The sequence below is a fragment of the Physcomitrium patens genome, chromosome 10 (genome assembly GCF_059467195.1).
Source record: "Physcomitrium patens ecotype Gransden chromosome 10, ASM5946719v1, whole genome shotgun sequence".
In the NCBI taxonomy this organism is placed as follows: Eukaryota; Viridiplantae; Streptophyta; class Bryopsida; order Funariales; family Funariaceae; genus Physcomitrium; species Physcomitrium patens.
Genome location: NC_143419.1, coordinates 8759326 through 8772565, shown reverse-complemented (window position 1 = coordinate 8772565; position 13240 = coordinate 8759326).

The following is a 13240-nucleotide window of genomic DNA, read 5'->3' as shown; positions in this document are numbered from 1 at the left end:
TTCTTTGACCATACTTTTCATACAGTGTTTAATGAATTTGGAATTCGGATGAAGAAGTTAAAGAGGGTTGAAGTTAGCACATCCAAATCAAAGGCGATAAGCAAGTGATTTTGTTCATAGTAATGGTTGGAGCCATATCTTGAGTTTTTAGAAGAATTTTTGGCTCCAATCTTTTGAAAAAGGTTATTAATTGTATTAAAAAACTATACATATAAATTTTGTGGCATTTGGATGTTTGATTTGTGAGATATGAAGAAAATTGCACTCAAGTGTATAAAAACTACGGTTTGACGCTATTGTTAGGATTTTGGTGATATCTTAAGATCCGCAATGAATTTGCAATTGAAATTTGTTGTGATAGATTTTAAAAGTACATTAGTACTTCATGTAAAGTTTGAGAGTATTTGAACGGTCTGATTGGAAGATGAGTTTTTGAAATTTGGAAATAATATCCCATAAGAATATATAAGGATTTAGAGTTTTTTTATCATATTTTTGGGTATTTTTGGAAACTTAAAATTTATAAATTTGATATAAAAATATCTAAAGGTGTTATATATATATATATATATATATATATATATATATATATATATATATATATATATAAACTTGTAATTTTTTATATCAAGACTTGATTGAGCAATTAGTGGTAGCTAGGAGTCCAGTGTTAGGGACATAGTCCTTAAAACCTTTTAGAGACAAGTTTCTAGAACCTTCTAGAAATAAGTCTCTGGAACCTTCTAGAAGCTTCTTCGTTGATGGAAGTTGCTTGAGAAGCTTCCTAGTTGGTAGAAGATGTTAGGAACATAGTCCTTAGAACCTTCTAGAAGCAAGTCTCTAAAATCTTCTAGAAGCTTCCTAGTTGATAGAAGTTACTTGAGAAGTTTCCTAAATAAGAATATATATTGGAATCGAGGTTGAAGAGTTCTTCAGTCTCGACAACACATCTCTTGGACTTCTAGTTCACCTCTCTGGTGTTGTTCTTGTATTCATCTGATTAATCTAGTTCTTGTCAATTCTTCTTGAACTTCTTGTTAGATCTCGAGCTTGTATTTTTGTGTCCCTGACAGTTTATCGAGACTGCACTCACCTCAGATATCAAAGCTAGTTTCTTTCTCGTTAGAGTGTCGATTATCCCTCTGCTTGAAGGTGTACAAGCATTTTAGAGGTTGCAGATTACCTTCCTCTAAACTGTTACTTCTTTTGTTACAATATTGGAGTCTTATTCTTCTTGGAGAGAGTGGATTATCCCTTATCTTGAAGCTCTTTAGGCGTTTTAGAGGTTGCGGAGTACCCTCTTTTAAACCAATATTGTCTTCTTGTAGAATCATTTCTGTCCTTCTCTTAGAATGGCCAGAGGCCAAGACATTAGTATGACGGAAAGTTCGGAGTCTAAGTTGGATGCTATCATGAATGCCCTCGCTACATTATCACAAAGAATTACAGAGATTGAAGGAGTCGTGGCAAGGCTTCATAATAATGGAGCATCTGAGATGGCACAATCTAGATTGCACCAGCCTCAAACTTCTACACTTGGAGAAGCAACTTTGCCTCAGGTTCGACAAGCATCGCTGGTTCTACAATATAAGGAGCCCCGAGTTAGCCTTCCAAACAAGTTCGATGGTACGCATTCCAAGTTTCAAGGATTCGTTAATCAAATTAGGTTGATAACAGTTTTATAGCCCGAACGCTATCCAACGGAGGAGTCATGTGTTGGGCTTGTTGGAACCTTACTTACAGGGCAAGCTCTATCATGGTTTGCTCCTTTGTTTGAGAAACGATCGTCCATACTAAACAACTTTGAAACCTTTTTAGAGGCGTTTGCGAAAGCATTTGGTAAACACGACAAGGTTCGATGGGCTATAACAAAGATCTGGTCACTACGACAAGGGATGCGCTTTACATCAGTCTATGCATCAGATTTCAAATAATTAGCATGCGACATCAAGTGGATCGAAGAAGCATTGATGAGTCAATTCTATTGGAGTTTAAGGGATGATATGAAGGATTTGCTGTTAACTCTTCCTGATCCGTGAACGCTCAATGAAGCTATTAGCCAAGTTGTGAAGTGCGATAACTGCCTATTTCAATGTCGCCAAGACCAACGCTCAAGATAACATATAATTCGCTACGCCCCAACTATACCGACAAACAGCGTGAATTCACATTCAGAGGTAGAAGACATGCAAATTGATGTGATATGTGTCAAATTTCTTACTCTAAAAGAAAAAAAGCGACGTATGGAGGAAGGTCTATGCTTGTATTGCGGTGAAGAAGGCCACAAAGTTGGAAACTACCCCTAGAAGCAAAATCGACACACTATCAAGACCAAGGGCACGTTTGTTCAAGAAAACGAGGATGCCCAGCCATAATAGGAACCATGCGGCTGGACAGTGAAATATCGCAACAACAACCAGGTTCCTTTCTTTCCGCTGTCGTGTTGTAACACGAGTATACAGTGAAAATAAAAAGAAAGGGGAATTTTATTAATATTCAGTTACCTCGAATATTGGGAACATCGACCAACTCTAGTACAAATACTGAGTGGTCAGGTTCAGTGACTCCGTTACAGTCAGCCAGGGCATACTGAAATGCCCCATTCGATTCCAATAACGGGAGTCAGCAGGAAGAGAAGGACCAATTCACACGACGGATTCGAGGAGCCAATTGGATCCAATTTTGATAATCCAATCCGGGTCCTCTTACCCAATATGAGACCTGTATTGGTGGGGCAACCCAATGCAGTCTAGTTACGGGAAATCCAGGTCTTACTACGGGTCTTAGCCAATCTGACGCGAGGACCAATTTGACCCAATTACGGGAACATCCATGTTACTACGGGCATCTTTACCAATATAGGATCTGAATTGGTCGGGCGACTCAATGTGGTCCCGATTACGGGGTTCGATTCTGTTTCAGGCTGTCCTGTTCTCTGTGCCGTCTCAGAGAACGTTGTTTTCGGTAAATGGATTTCTTAAAGGTAAAAACGGAGGAGAAAGCTTGGCGGCGAGAGCCAATTTCGAATCCAAGTTGAGGTGAGAGCCAATTTCGGATCCAAGCTTGAGGTGGGAGCCAATTCCGGATCTAAGACGGAAGATTGAAGAAATTCAGAGGATAAGGTTAGGGGGGGATATAGTTTTGGAGTGGTGTGGGTTTTTTTTTTTTGAGGGGAAATCGGGGGGGGGAAGCGAGTTTTTCAAGCTTCTGCAAGGTTACCAGTTCAGTTTTCATTGGAGGTTTTTTTTGAAGATCAAGGGAATTAGAGAGAGGAGCTTCATGCTTTGGGTCGGGGAAGGAAAGACAGAGAATTTGGATTTTTCTTCTTCGTGGAGTTTTGGGAAGACTGAGGCAATCGCTGCTGAAGTCAGTGTTGTAATGGTGAATCGGGATTTTTAAATGAAGTGGGTTTGAATACTCTTGACTGTTTTGTGAAATCGAGTTACGTCTGTGATTGAAGGATTAAAAGGGTGTCTATAGGATTGAGTATGCGGAGTGAATGAAATTTATTGGGTTAATCTAACAAGACAGTCAGTGGATACAAGATCGTAAGTACAAAGCAGTATTGAAGGTTAACAGTTTGGGTTGTACGGGGTTTTCTGTAACGTCTAGAGACCTACCGGCTGGGGCAAAAAGGACTTCGACAAGTAGTCGAAGAGCACCCGTATAGATTTACTGTACATTGTTGCAGTCGTTTATATTCCAGCAGTCAAAAACTGATAGACTGCGTGACTATTGGCGAATCTCCCTACTACCTTCTACAGCCAGACGGTCGGCGCGTTCTCGAGCAGGAAAGCACGTAATACGACATAAGTGGTGAACCTGACGTGAAAGCTTGAGGTAGAAGGTATTGGATTTCGGTTGATTTTATCTTTATTTTTATGGAAAACGAAAATAAAAATTTTGAAGGATTTTTGGGAGGAGTTTCTGGTGGGGAGTCTTCTAAAGGACAAGGTATGCACATGGATCCGTCTATTGCTAGTATGTTTCAAGCCTTCTCATTGTCAATGCAGCAACAGCAAAGCAATGATCGAAAGGAAGCTTTGGCAACCAAAGCATTGCAAGCAGTGGTCAATAAAATTGATCAATTTGATGGGAGGAATATTTCAAGGTATTTAAGATGTTATATTCGTGAAATGGAATTAAATCGGGTTTCTGAGAAGAAAATGGTTGTACTATTTGGACTTGCCACGATACCGGAGATAAGGGACCACATTACATCGATTACGGATCGTTGTGGGAATTCATGGGAGGATTTTTCACATGCATTGAAAGATGAATATTTCTTGAAAGATGCTGATCGCGTTACTAAGAAGCTGTTTCTGGGATGGATTGAACGGCCCAATAAGAATTTGCAAGCAACAGAGCTACTAAGGGAATTTGAGAGGCAATACTCTCAATTATCGAAGGTAGAAAAATTGACATTGGAGCCGAACAAAGTTGATCTATTTCTTCAAGCTGCTGATGGAGAATTGCAAGAAAAATTAGAACCCCTTCTTGAAGACAAAGAAGAAGATGAAGGATTGACAACGAAGTGGAAGAACGTTGAAGATGCGGTGGGGTTGCTTACAAAAAAAGAAAGGAGGAAGGATAGGAGCAATATTCCGAAAACAGTACAAGCACCCAAAGCTCTAGTACGTACAACACCACCGACAATGCCTGCAGTTCAACCTTCGACATTCTTGTCAAAGAAAGCAGATATGGATATGGAAGAAATTATACGAGAAATGCGAGATCTTCAAATCGAATTGGCAAGACTTGAAGAGAATACTTCTATAAACAATTCGAAGAATGTTTCAAAACAAGGATATGTACAAAGATGCATTTGGTGTGATGATGCTTCACACACTAGAAAAGATTGCAATGAATTTAATAATATGATACGGCAGGGAATTATTTGCTGGAAAGATGGGAAGAGAGCATTGAAAGATAGGAAGGATCTTCTTCAAACCAATTTTGGCAAGGAAGGAATGAGAGCATTGGTTCAAGATTACTTAAAAGAGCATGAAACAGTAGTACGAGAAAGTGCAAGTTCTGGTGCTAGAGTAGATGATGAAATTGGTGGAAGTACGGAAACTAGTGAGTTTTGGGCTTCTGCCGTTTCTACAATGCAAGAAGGAAAATTACCTCGAGAAGCATTATTGAGAACTGCAGCTACAATACGAGGAAGAACAGGTTGGGAGGATCCTGTTGAGTCTCTTTCAGTTCATGCATATATTGCTAAGAGCCAACATGAAGCCTTGCTGGAAGAAAAAAGACGAGGAAATTTTGATGATACTAGAGAAGGAAATTCTTTTAAGAGGCAAACTCGAGGAGACAAGGCTCGGGAGGCAGCTTCACAAGAATCGCCAGTAAAGGATACCTCAGCATCATTGAGAGAAAAAACAACGGAGACAAAAGATAAAGGCAAATCAATTGCTTATAAGCTACTTTCTGACATTGAAGCGGCAACAAATTTGAAAGGGGTGTTGGAAGAACGTATATTAAATGCTAAGGTGGAATTCACATTGAAAGAAGTCTTGGGAATTGCAAAGAAGGAGTTTCATGATGTTATCATTGACAGCATTAAGCGAAAGAGGCAATTAATGAGCAAAACTGGAATGAGTCATGCTATTGATGCAAGAATATGTAGAGATGAAGAAGAGGTTGATATTGGTTACAAGCAACCAACAAATGAAAAGAATGGGTATAATCAGCGAGTATGTTTCGAAGATTCTAGTGACAAGGAAATAGAAACTTTGAGCCATTATACTCGAAAGCATTTGGCAAGGGCAACTACCGAGGTATTGGTGAAGGTAGGAGATATAGAAGAACCAATAGTTGCCTTGGTGGACCATGGTTCTGAAATAAATCTCATGTCTAAAGATCTTTATAAGAAGCAAAAATGGCCAATTGATATGGAACATGGATGGGCAATACGAGCAGCTAATAACACACGAGGCGAATTATATGGAGCTTGTCCAGATGTCAAAATTCGGATTAGGGATGTTGCGACGGAGCAACATTTCTTTGTTCAAGATACAACGTCTTATCCGTTGATTTTAGGACAACCTTATATCACGGCAATACGGATGGAAACAAAGGTACTTGACGATGGTTCTGCTTATGCAAGGGTTCGGAGCGAAGATGGAAAGAAAGCTGTACAATTTCTAACAGTACCTCCTAACCATGAACGGAATCGAGATAGGTTGAGGGAGAAACCATTGCCAAAGATTGTTGAAGGATTTAAGGATTTTGGGGAGGTACCATTGTAAAGCGAGATTATGGAGGTACAAAAGAGGAGGTACTCTCGTGAGATGAAGGTGCCTTTGATGCGAGTTTTATTGGTATATTGGAGAATGGAAATATTATGTATAAGAAAGTTGATGATTTTAAAAGAAAAGAAAGAAAAAGATTATATGATATTGAAGGACAATTACGCAAGATAGGTACATTGCAAGATGATGAGAGGATTTTGGGTGTTTATGAAGAAAATGGACTGGAAGATTCATTGGAATTGATTACATCTATTGGGTTAGGGGATAATGATAAGATTGTTGAGATTCATTCGAGAGAGGTTTATACCATGCTTGAATCTTTTCAAGCACCAGAAGTCACAGTAGAGACGAGATATAAAACGGCAGATAAGAAGGTAAAGCCTGTTGCCGGACCATTACCAGAGGATTCTAAAGAACAAATGGGAGAAGCATCAAAAGAAGCAAGTTTAAGAGATCCAATGAGTATTGGACATCAGTTTACTGAAGAGACTTTTGAAGAATTGAAGATTGGTTCTGATGGTTCTTTATTGCCGGAGGAAATTACTTGCTTCAAAAAGATGTTGGCTAAACAAGGTAGATCGTTTGCCTTCGAATCTCATGAAATTGGGTGTGTGGATCCAAATATTATAACACCTATGGTTATCTTCACTGTACCGCATGTACCTTGGAATCTAAGACCGATTCCAGTACTGAGGGCACATTTACCTAAATTGGTGGAACTATTGAAAGAAAAGATAAAGATGAAAATATTAGAACCTTCATTTGCGCCGTATTCTAGTCGATGGTTTACGGTACCTAAGAAGAATGGGTCACTACGGTTTATTCAAGATATGCAGCCGGTGAATGCTGTAACTGTCAGGAATGCAGGAATTGGACCTATTGTGGATGAATTTGCTGAGGCGTTTGCTAGAAGGGCGATCTATTCAATGGGTGACTTGTATTCAGGTTATGATCAATTTCAACTTGCCGAAGGAAGTAGAGATATGACAACGATGAGGACACCGCTTGGATTGGTTTGAATGTGCACTCTTCCTCAAGGCGCGACCAAGTTAGTTGCGCATATGATGAATGGGATGAATAAGGTATTGAGAGATTTTATCCCGGAAAAGACTATGCCTTTTTAGGATGATGTTCCTATAAAGGGGTGCAGAGAAGGAGACAAGGATGAAACTTTAGATACGAGGGGGTGTCACAGATATGTTGTTGATCATACACAAGATTGTGAAAAGATTTTAACTCGGCTTGGAGAAGTTCATCTTACATTATCGGATATGAAGTCCGTATTTGGAGTGCGAGAGGTTGTAATTGTTGGATATTTATGCGGATCTTACGGAAGAAAACCAGATCCGACTAAAGTTGATGCAATTGGAAGGATGAAAGAGGATTGTGGTTCTTTAACAGAGGTTCGCAGGTTTTTGGGTGCATGTGTATTTTATCGAATCTGGATCCCTCATTTTGCTCACATAGCGGATCCATTATATGAACTGTTACGCAAGGGTTACCGATTTTAATGGAAAGAAAGGCATATTCATGCAATGCAAAGATTGAAGAAATTATTGATGTCACCTCCAATATTGAGGAAGGTTGATTATAAGTGCAATAGACCAGTGATTCTTACTGTAGACGCTAGTCCAATTGCCGTTGGATGGGCGGTGGGTCAAGATGATTCGAATGGGAGTAGATTTGCAGTTCGATTTGGGGCTAAAGTTTTAAGTATTCGTCAGCGTGCATATTCGCAAGTCAAAAGAGAACTTTTGGGGAGTCGTTTCGACTATGAAAGCTGAAAAGGACTATTTGATTGGGGCAGTAGTAGTAATTGAAACAGATTGCTTGCCATTGCTTGGAATGATTATTAACTGTTCAACGCCAGATATTGCAATGTTGAGATGGATTGCTTATATTAAGTCACTAAATCCAGAATTTAAGCATATCACTGGAAAGGACAATTTAGTAGTAGACATGCTATCTCGAGCAAGATACGAGAGGGAGGACGAAATGGTTGAAGACATTGATGATGTCGGATTGAAATTCTATTCAATATCAAATCTCAACAGAGAAGACAAGCTATTTCTTGAAGAAACTTATGAAGGAGAATTATTGGATATTGGTCATTATTTGAATACCTTGTCTAAGCAGGGGAATTGGTCTACAGAAAAATTCAAACAAATAAGAAAAAAAGCATATGGATTTTTACTTCGAGATGGATTCTTATGGAAGAGACCGAAGAAAGGAATTGGGATGCCACAACGAGTGATAGGCAAAAGGGAAGAAAAACTATAATTATTAAAGGAGTTTCATGATAGTTTATGGGCAGGGCATAGAGGAATCTGGGCTACTTTTGCTAAACTCAAGGAACGATATTGGTGGAAAAATATGTATCGAGATGTGCTCTCATTTGTAGAGTCATGTGAAATCTGTCAATCGTATTCTAATATCCGACATCGAGATGGTCTTCATCCTACGTATCCTCTGGCTATTCATTTTAAATGGGTTGTTGATTTGGTTATTATGCCGGTTGGATTATGGCAGATGAGATATTTGGTTTTAGCTCGTGAAGATTTATCAAATCAAGTAGAAGGAAGAGCATTGAGGACAAAATCTACAGAGGAGATTTGTAGGTTTTTGCTTGAAGATGTCATTTGCCATTACGGGTGCGTAGGAAAAATCACTGCAGATTGTGGAGAATTAAATGCACAAGAAGCTCGTAAGTTCTTTGAAAGATGTGGAGTTAAACTATCACTGACTACTGCTTATAATTCGGAAGGGAATGCGAAAAGCGAACGCGGTCACCCGCCGATTGTGAAAGCATTGGTTAAAGCTTGTAATGGGAAGGTTAAAGAGTGGCCACGGCTTTTGTCATTTGCATTATGGGCTGATCGAACAACACATAGTTCGGTGACTGGATATATGCCAGTAGAACTTATGACAGGTCAAAAACCAATTATGCCGATTGAAGAAAAGGTACTTACTTGGAGTATACTACCATGGGAAGATGGATTGACAAGAGAAGAACTTCTGGCTATTAGGATTCGACAATTGGAGCAAAGAACGGAAGATGTCCAGTTAGCATTGGAAAGGTTAAAAAAGCAAGGTTACAAAACAAGGCGCGATTCAATAAGCAACATCGATTGAGACCAAAAGCAATCGAGGAAGGTGACTGGGTACTTGTTTATGACAATAGTCTGGATAATCAACATAGTACTTTGCGGAAATTTTCAAAACGTTGATTTGGACCATATGTTGTAACAACTGTTCATGATAATGTGACTTACTCATTACGGGAGTTAGATGGTACAAAATTGACAATACTAATTGCAGGGAAGAGAGTAAAAATATTTAAACGAAGACACGCAAAGATGAATATGGAAGACCTTAATGAAGGTATAGAGATTCCGCAGCAAGAAGATGAAAGTGATATGGATAATGAAGGTGACAAAGACGAACTGGACAAAGACGTAGGGGATATATTCTGAATCAAACAGCAATTGGGTAAATTGGTGCATACCGGAGGATGCACAGGTTCAAAGGGGGTGGATGTCGTGTTGTAACACGAGTATACAGTGAAAATAAAAAGAAAGGGGAATTTTATTAATATTCAGTTACCTCGAATATTGGGAACATCGACCAACTCCAGTACAAATACTGAGTGGTCAGGTTCAGTGACTCCGTTACAGTCAGCCGGGGCATACTGAAATGCCCCATTCGATTCCAATAACGGGAGTCAGCAGGAAGAGAAGGACCAATTCACACGACGGATTCGAGGAGCCAATTGGATCCAATTTTGATAATCCAATCCGGGTCCTCTTACCCAATATGAGACCTGTATTGGTGGGGCAACCCAATGCAGTCTAGTTACGGGAAATCCAGGTCTTACCACGGGTCTTAGCCAATCTGACGCGAGGACTCAATGTGGTCCCGATTACGGGGTTCGATTCTGTTTCAGGCTGTCCTGTTCTCTGTGCCGTCTCAGGGAACGTTGTTTTCGGTAAATGGATTTCTTAAAGGTAAAAACGGAGGAGAAAGCTTGGCGGCGAGAGCCAATTTCGAATCCAAGTTGAGGTGAGAGCCAATTTCGGATCCAAGCTTGAGGTGGGAGCCAATTCCGGATCTAAGACGGAAGATTGAAGAAATTCAGAGGATAAGGTTAGGGGGGGATATAGTTTTGGAGTGGTGTGGGTTTTTTTTTTTGAGGGGAAATCGGGGGGGGGGGAAGCGAGTTTTTCAAGCTTCTGCAAGGTTACCAGTTCGGTTTTCATTGGAGGTTTTTTTTGAAGATCAAGGGAATTAGAGAGAGGAGCTTCATGCTTTGGGTCGGGGAAGGAAAGACAGAGAATTTGGATTTTTCTTCTTCGTGGAGTTTTGGGAAGACTGAGGCAATCGCTGCTGAAGTCAGTGTTGTAATGGTGAATCGGGATTTTTAAATGAAGTGGGTTTGAATACTCTTGACTGTTTTGTGAAATCGAGTTACGTCTGTGATTGAAGGATTAAAAGGGTGTCTATAGGATTGAGTATGCGGAGTGAATGAAATTTATTGGGTTAATCTAACAAGACAGTCAGTGGATACAAGATCGTAAGTACAAAGCAGTATTGAAGGTTAACAGTTTGGGTTGTACGGGGTTTTCTGTAACGTCTAGAGACCTACCGGCTGGGGCAAAAAGGACTTCGACAAGTAGTCGAAGAGCACCTGTATAGATTTACTGTACATTGTTGCAGTCGTTTATATTCCAGCAGTCAAAAACTGATAGACTGCGTGACTATTGGCGAATCTCCATACTACCTTCTACAGTCAGACGTCCGGCGCGTTCTCGAGCAGGAATGCACGTAATACGACACCGCTCAACCTGCCCTTTGTTTTACAATCCCTTTATTTATTGGCCCTCAAAAACTGAGAATTTTAGCATTATTAGATTCAGGTGCATCTGCTTGTTTTTTAAACGAAGAATTTGCAAAGCGTCATAAGTTCCCTTTAGTACAAAAATCCAAACTTGTTCATGTTGAGGTCATAGATGGGCGATCTTTATTATCTGGTAGTGTCACCCATGAATCAAAACCTATAGAAGTGACATTTAAGGGCCATAGTAGTCATATTATTTTCAATATTATTAGAATCCCATCAAATCCTATTATTCTTGGTTTTTCCTGGTTGGAAAAGCATAATCCATCCATAGATTGGAGGTTGCGGAAGATGACCTTTGCCACAAAACCATCTAAGAGCAAGCCTAGTAGAAAACCTGGAATAGAAAAATCCTTATTCATTAGAGCAAGAGCGTTTGTAAGATCGTTCAAGGAAGGCACACCGTTTGTCATTTATGCGGCTCCAACTACTGGAGATAAGATCTCGACAGCAAGTATACCGGAGCAGTATAAGGATTTTAAAGACGTGTTTCAAAAGAAGAATGCCGACATGCTACCGGAACACCAACCATATGATTGCGCCATAGACTTGCAAGAAGGAGCACAACTGCCTTTTTGTCCAATCTACAATCTATCACAGACGGAGTTGGCAGAATTGCGGAAGTACATCGATAAGAATCTAGCCAAGAACTTCATCCGTCATTCAAAATCATCAACTGGGGCACCCATCTTATTTGTGAAGAAGAAAGATGGCTCATTGCAGATGTGCATGGACTATCGAGGCCTCAACAAGGTAATAAAGAAGAATCGTTATCCATTACCCTTGATTTTTGGTCTCTTAGAACAACTTGGATGTGCAAGGATCTTTACAAAAATTGATCTAAGGGAAGCTTACAACCTTGTACAAATCAAGGAAGGAGATGAGTGGAAGATAGCATTCCGTACAAGGTATGGCCATTTTGAGTATAATATCATACCCTTTGGTCTTATCAATGCTCCAGCGATCTTCCAACATATGATGAATGATATTTTTTGGGAGCACCTTGATAATTTTGTTGTCATCTACTTGGATGTTATTTTGATATTCTCCAAAAACGAGGAAGAGCATGAAAAGTACGTTCATTTGGTCTTGGAGAAAATACGCGAGTGAGGACTATATCCCAAGTTGGAGAAGTATTTATTTCACCAAATGGAGATGGAATTTTTGAGATTTGTTGCGATTACGAAAGGCTTGAAGATGGACCCCAAGAAGGTGGAAGCAATCGTGTCCTAAGAGGTTCCGAAGACAGTTAGAGACGTACAATGCTTTCTTGGTTTTAATAACTTCTATCGAATCTTCATCAAGAATTATTCTGAAGTTGCTGCTCTTCTCACTCGATTGACATGCAAGGATAAGCTGGAATGGGGACCTCTAGTGGAAAAGGTGTTTCAAGACCTGAAGACGGCATTTACTATGGCTCCAATCTTGGTACATCAAAACTTTACAAAGGCCTTTTATTTAGAAACTGATGCTTCAGATTTTGGTTTGGGAGCTGTACTTTCACAAATGGAAGAAGACAAGAAGCTCCATCTGGTTGCATTCTATTCTCGAAAGTTCTCTGTTGCTAGCTGAGTTTGCATATAACAACACCCTCCATGCATCGACTCAATACACACCATTCTTTTCTAACTATGGGTATCATTCGAAGCTTGATTTATTGAGTCCGTCAACAAATAACAATCCAGCAGCTGAAGGATTTGTGAAGCAACTATTAGAACTTCAAACTACGTTGAAGCTTCAATTACAATTCGCTCAAGAATCCTACAAGATGTCTGCAGTTAGATTTCAGAATCAAGCACCTACTTTCAAAATTGGAGATAAAGCATGGCTTCTTCGACAGAATATCAAGACCAAGCGACTATGTGATAAGTTGGACTATCGAAGATTGGGACCATTTATCATCCAGAAGCAAATCAATCCAATGGCATACCGTTTGGAATTATCGGTTTCTATGAAGATACATCCAATCTTTCATGTTTCTCCGTTGGAATCTTATCGAGAGTCGTCTTTTCCTGGAAGAATGCAATGTCCGCCACCTAGTATTGAGATCAAAAACCACGAGGAATACGAGGTCAAAAAGGTGCTAGAT